The sequence below is a fragment of the Suricata suricatta genome, chromosome 1, assembly GCF_006229205.1.
Source record: "Suricata suricatta isolate VVHF042 chromosome 1, meerkat_22Aug2017_6uvM2_HiC, whole genome shotgun sequence".
NCBI lineage: Eukaryota > Metazoa > Chordata > Mammalia > Carnivora > Herpestidae > Suricata > Suricata suricatta.
In genome coordinates, this window is record NC_043700.1 from 8,094,867 (window position 1) to 8,101,558 (window position 6,692).

At 40.9% G+C, this 6,692-nt stretch overlaps 1 pseudogene; it reads left to right on the forward strand.

Annotated features, from left to right (window-relative positions):
• The first annotated feature begins 1,999 nt into the window (after nt 1-1,999).
• On the forward strand, nt 2,000-2,371 carry LOC115296993 (annotated as a pseudogene).
• The last annotated feature ends 4,321 nt before the right edge of the window (nt 2,372-6,692 follow it).

Consider the following 6,692-nt stretch of genomic DNA (forward strand, 5'->3'; position numbering starts at 1 on the left):
GGGCCCAGTGAGGAAGGTGCGGCCCTCAGGTGGAGGCATCTTGCCAGGGGCACTAGTCCGGCCGAGTGATGAGCTTTACCCTTTAAAGCCAGTGACACTGTGGGGCCTCATTACTCCCCTCCTCCTTCCTGGTACGAGGAGGGTATGAGATAGTTCAGCAACTCGCTACTAGCTAATGCAGATTGTTTCAGTGGGTTTTTATTATTTAAGAAAATATATTTGCCCAAGAGTTAAAACCTACTGCAAAATTGAACCACATAATATCAACTTTTAGAAGAAAAATAAGTAGGGGCACCTGGGTGGCTCAGTTGGTTAAGCGTCTGACTCTTGATTTCGGTTCAGGTCATGATCTCATGGTTCATGGGTTTGAGCCCCACATCAAGCTCTGTGCTGACAGCGCAGAGCCTGCTTGGGATTCCATCTCTCCCTTTCTCTCTGTCTCTTCTCCAGTCCGGTTCATCCTCTTTCTCTCTGTCTCTCAACATAAACATAAAAAATCGAAAAATAGGTCATAGAAAACCTTTGTTAATGACTACAAAATATAAAATCATTGAAACTTAACATTCAAGAGACTGTGGAGCTCTGTCCTTTGTGTTACTGCCTTGTGTAGGCAGAAAGATCCCGAAATGTGGGCGTCCCTCGCTGAATGTTTGAGAACTATGTAATTCCTTGTCTTTTCAAGTCAGCACATTCTATTGTTGAAAATTGTCATAAGTCACCAGAATTTTCTTAAATTTGTTGAAAAGTATTTTCCTGAAGATTAAGCTCTACTCTAATAGGGGACTTACTTCTAAGTCAGCCAATCCCACTGTTGGATGACTTGAATTATTAGGTAAGATTGTTTTTTTTTTTAATCTATTTAGCAAAACCTTTTCCTTGCTACTTAATTTTTGCAAGCTCGATCTGCATGAAAAGTTTAGATTAAATCCATTTGGCTGTTAACATGACAGCTCTTAAAATATTTGAAGACGGCTGACATGTCCCCCAAACTCTGTTCTCTTCCCTGAAGTCCTGTTTCTTCAACCATTCATTACAGCACACCCTTCCCACACCTTCTGAGCAAATGGATTGCTGTCTACACAACCTCGTTTGCAAATGTCTCTTTTAAGGTACAACAAGAACATGTGAGATGCCAGAAGGGGTCTGACAGTTTCAGCGCATATAAGGACATTCTTTCTGGAGACTTTTCTTCTTATTCTACAACCTGGGAATGCATTTTACAAGTTGAATCAAGAAACTGGATCATCGAAATGTCCCAGGAATTGTCCTCATCATGTGTTACCAAACTGAGGTTTTATCTCTTCTTTTTTCATCTAGTAGGATTTTGGACAACAATATAGAACTTTATGTTTGTTTGTAATAACTTCCAAATTGTTCTTTTTAAATAAACATTATTGGGGCACACGGGTGGCTCAGGCAGCTAAGCACCGGACTTCAGCTCAGGTCATGATCTCATGATTCGTGAGTTCAAGCCCTGAGTTGGGCTCTGTGCTGACAGCTTAGAGCCTGGGCCCTGCTTCAGATTCTGTGTGTCCCCCTCTCTCTCTGCTCCTTCCCCACTTGTATGTGTGTCCCTCTCTCTTTGCTCCTTCCCCACTTGTATGTGTGCATGCTCTCTCTCTTTCTCTCTCAAAAATAAATGAACATTTAAAAAATAAACATTACTTAATTCCATAGTATGACAATTTGAACATTTAAGTTTATGTGTGTGTGTGTTTATAAATTATTATTATTTTTACTATTTTTGGAGAGAGAGAGAGACAGCAAGTGCATGTAAGCAATGGGAGAGGGGCAGAAAGAGACAGAATCTCAAGCATGCACCACACTCAGCGAAGAGCCCACGAACCGAGGATCATGACCTGAGCCAAAATCAGTAGTTGGATGCTTAACCGACCGAACCACCGAGTTCCCCCAATAGATTAATATACTGATGAGTGGAGTATTTCCCTTTTCTCGCGGTTTGTAAAATTCCTTGGCTCTTTCTGCCATCTTGGAACTTGTGGAGGCCTGCTGGGAACAAGACTCCTGAAATGACAAATATGTCTGGAAGGCTGTGGTCCAAAGCCATTTTTGCTGTCTATAAGCGAGGTCTCTGGAACCAGAGGGAGCCCACAGCTCTTCTTAAAATTGAAGGTGTTTATGCCCGAGATGAAACTGAGTTCTATCTAGGCAAGAGATGTGCTTATGTGTACAAAGCAAAGAGCACCACAGTGACTCCTGGTGGCAAACTGAATAAAGCCAGAGCCATCTGGGGAAAAGTACTCATGCTCATGCGAACAGCAGCATGGCTCGTGCCAAATTCCGAAGCAACCTTCCTGCTACAGCCACTGGGCACAGAATCCGTGTGATGCTGTGCCCCTCAAGGATTTAAACTAACTGAAAAGTAAATAAAGGTATAGATTTTTTTTCTCTTGTAAAAAAATTCCTTCAGGGGCTCCTGGGTGGCTCAGTCGGTTAAGCATCCAACTTCGGCTCAGGTCATGATCTTGCGGTTCATGAGTTTGAGCCCTGCATTGGGCTCTGTGCTGACAGCTAGCTCAGTCTGGAACTTGTCTTCACATTCTGTGTCTCCTTCTCTCTCTGACCCTCCCCTGCTTGCTCTGTCTCTCTCTGTCTCTCAAAAAAAGAAAAAAACCAAAACCATTAAAAATTAAAAAAAATTCCTTGGGATTACATATTCCTGTAACATTCTGACTATGCTACATAATCACTGACATAATTATTTTAAATATATCAAAGATAATCATCACATTCGTATATTTTTAGGTAAATTATTAATTCATAGCAGTTTTCCATTCCATTCATGTTAACTTCCAAGAAAAAAATCTGCTCACGTGAGAGTTATTTAAAAATATTAAAAGTTATCAGTAGTAAACGAATAATAAGTGAAATATGTTCAGTACTGTACAGAGTACAACACGAGGCAGAGGCGAACCGTTAGGTTTGATGTAAGGAGAGGGTTTACCCATGGGCTGTCATGGGCTGTCACTGGATGGGGGCGAAGGGCTACTTCTAGATTCTGTAAATGCTTTGTCTCTTGATTTAGGAGCTAGACACAGGACTGGTGAGAAGCATCCATCTGCCAGCTTACGATGGGCGTTCTTTTCTTGGTGTGTCCCATCTTTCAATAGAAAGTTTACATCAGACGAGCTGAATGCATCCTTAGTTGGTGTTATAATGAGACTTCTCTAAACTATTAAATCCCTTCAGCCAAGTGTCTTAAAGGTAAATTCTATTTTCAGAGTTTCACCTGGGAGAAGTGCTGTTTTGTCTACAGTGCTCTTCTGCCCTTGCTTTCACACAGTTATTGTTGTTCCGCCCCTGCTAAACTATCGCACCTGTACCAAAGTCATCTCTGCAGGGACATTCAGCATGGCGGCTGCCAGGGGAACCAGGGTCTGTTTCTGACCTGGTTATGATCAGGTCGGAAACTCTCATCATTCCCCTCCCGTTACCTTCTCATGCAGGGAGAGTCACGCTTCTTTCGACACAGCTGGTTGAGGACTCTCACCCTACTTTATTGTCTTGGCTCCAGGCCCTGTCTCAATTCTTCCGCACCTCTCTATTGAAATCTGTTGACGTGACAGAATGTGCCTATTAAAAACAATTTATTGCCACTTTTACTTCAAGACTTTGGACCAAACCATAATTAATAGTCAGTTAAAGAGAATGAAGTCGTAGTACTGGTGACGAGAGGTAGGAAGAAATACATAAAGAAGAGAAATAAGATATGATAGAAGGAGTAGGCAAAGGGCAATAGAATAAAGAAGAAAACAGGAAAGTGAAAGAACTGTGAGGAGGAAACAAGAAAGGACAGGATGTCAGACAAAGGGACAGAGAGACCATGTTAAAGTGATCTCCCTTCCCTCCCTGTCCTATCTCCACCCTCCTTTTCTTTTCAGAGCCTTCCTGGTCTCTTAGCTTGAAACCTGGTCAGGTTCTACTAGATGGCTTTCTCATCACTCACCAGGACATCCTTCTTTTTTCTTAACTACTTTATTATTTTTTTATATTGGCATTTGCTTGGGTTTTTATTTTTTGGAAGTTTATTTTCTTTGAGAGAGAGAGAGAAAGAGAAAACAGGTAGAGAAACAGAGAGAGAGAGAGAGAGAGAGAGAGAGAGGGAGGGAGAGAGAAAGGGAGAGAGAATTCCAAGCAGGCTCTGCACTGTCAGCACAGAGCCCGACTCGAGACTCAAACCCATGAACCGTGAGATCATGACCTGAGCAAGGGTCAGATGCTCAACTGGTTGAGCCACCCAGGCGCCTCTTGTCTTAACCACTTTAATTCTTTTAGTAAACAGTCACAGAACCAGGCAGTCTGCTTGCTCTGGGGATATCAGGGAAATCTGCCCCTGGGCCCTTGCTCTCACACTAGGTAAACCATGGCTGTGACTACCTACCCAAGATACGGCGGCCAGAATCACATTTCTTGATGTATTTATTCCTCTCAGGACATTTCTATCAGAATTACTTGTTAAAATTCACAAGCTTCTAAACTGAAACCCAATCTTTTAAAATGTCCTGTATATTTGGGTGCTTAATTTTGTATATGCATATATTTTGGGTTGGGTTTGCACATATACCAGTAAATAACATGGTATTTGGCTTAGGGTTTGTGATTGTTTTCAGTCTCTGTTGTTCTGTGTTTTAAAGGTCAGGATACAGAGAAGCAAACATTTCTTAAGTGTCTGCTTTATGTCAGAGTTTTCCTGGAAAAGTAGGATTGTATAAACAAGACACGCAATACATTCCAGAGAGGAATTAAAAGAGAAAACCAAAATCCTATATCCCAGATAACTAATTCAAGAGACCACGGGTTGAGGAGCCCTTGTGGATCTCAATTTAACTTTTTAAATGCTGAAATGATTGACTTTTCTTCCATCGTGAGTGACATTTGCAGGTCTAGATCGCCTTAATTTTGCAGTCACGGAATTTCTTTGGTATGGCAACAGACAGAAGACTAGTCTCGTGGGATCTAGTAGAGTTAAAAAATACTCACAAATAACTTCGAGTGCAAGCAAACTGACATTACTGCGCGTCTCGCAGAGCAGCCGCGCATGTGCCCTCTGAGCGCTCGTCGATCCCCCAACACTCTGACCAGCACTCGCTTACTTTAAAGAGCAGAGTTGAGCTCTTTGGGAGCTCAACTAATTGTTTTTTCCTGCGGTGAGGATATCCCGCGTGATATTCTGACTTCTTTAGAGACCCGGACATCCACACTCCATTCATCCTCATCAGAGTGAAAAGAAATCTACACATTGCACCCACTTAAGGGTGTTTCCTTGTTTCTTTTTATGTTGCAATTTAAATCAGAACTAACATGGTATATTTCCTCGGCATTTTGGCATGTAACATTTCTACCTGTACTAGGATAAAAAATATTTATCATTATATAATGAGTTTGATTTCATGATAATAGACCAAAAAAAAATAAAACCTTAGAAATACCCACCATTCAAAAGACATGCTATTACAGTGAATGATTTAACGATTTTAAGCAATTAAATATTATCTCTCAAGTGTACTCACTTACATGGCTGGCATTTTAATGCAGATGGAGTTGTTTGCAAACCAAAATTACTTTGATAAAGGCTCTGTTGATACTATCACGATAAGGTTAATTCTAAATAATAAATCAGTTAATGCATAATCACTGGGGGAAGTATTATGTGTCTTGTGTGTATTCTAGAATTAGGATAAATATCCTAGCATGATTCCCTCTCTCAAGCAGAAAGAAAAATACAAGGGGATATATAATTAAATGGTTAATTATGTATATTTGCTAATGATTCTTATGTATACTTAATGATTATTAAGTATACTTGCTGGAGGAGTTAAGGAAGGGGAGGCCATGAGAGGTAGAGGGGAGAGTTGATCCCGCAGGGCTAGGTCAGACTTAGATGAGTGGAAGAAAATAGGAAAGATCTTTTTGGCGGCCCTAAAATCTTGGTACTGAATGTGAGTCTTTGATGAGACTGAGTAGAACAGTCGATACATGTTGAAGAACAGCAGGAGGGGAGGTTAAATTGGCAACTAAGACCAAACTCTAAAGACCCTTGAAGGCTGACATAAGCAAGAAGAAACAGATGGACTGGAGAAGGAACATTTATTGGTCATACATTACACATAATACCAGGCAACGTTTATTATTAGCTTATCTTTGCCAGGACTGTTTTAAGAAGTTTGCATAATCTATATATTTCATACAACCCTCAGACCAACCAGAGAAGGTATCATGATATTTTAATTTATTTTTAAAGACAAAAATCCTGAGACACACAGAGAATACGTCACTAGACTGTTTTACGCAGGCGGCAAGCAGAAAAACCAAGATTTAGACCCAGGAAACTTGGCTTCCAAGTTCATATACTTCAAAAGTCTGCCATCCAATATCCCAAGGAGGTTCTTTGCCTAAAGATGTATACAGCCCTTTGAAATACGTATCATTACCCCAATTTTCAGATTGGTAGGTCGAGTGCCCACAAGCTATGACTGTGTCAGTTACACGTCAAACTTCTACTTGCCTGAAAACACAATACAACATTGACCCTGATTTCAACTGCAGCAAAAGGAAAATATCTAATCAGTGCATTCAACCCATAACTGTAGACAGCAGCACTGTGTCAAGCACTCGCGGAGGTGCCTAAGGTTTATCTGGGGCTTTGTAACTAAGTATCTCCTTCTATATCT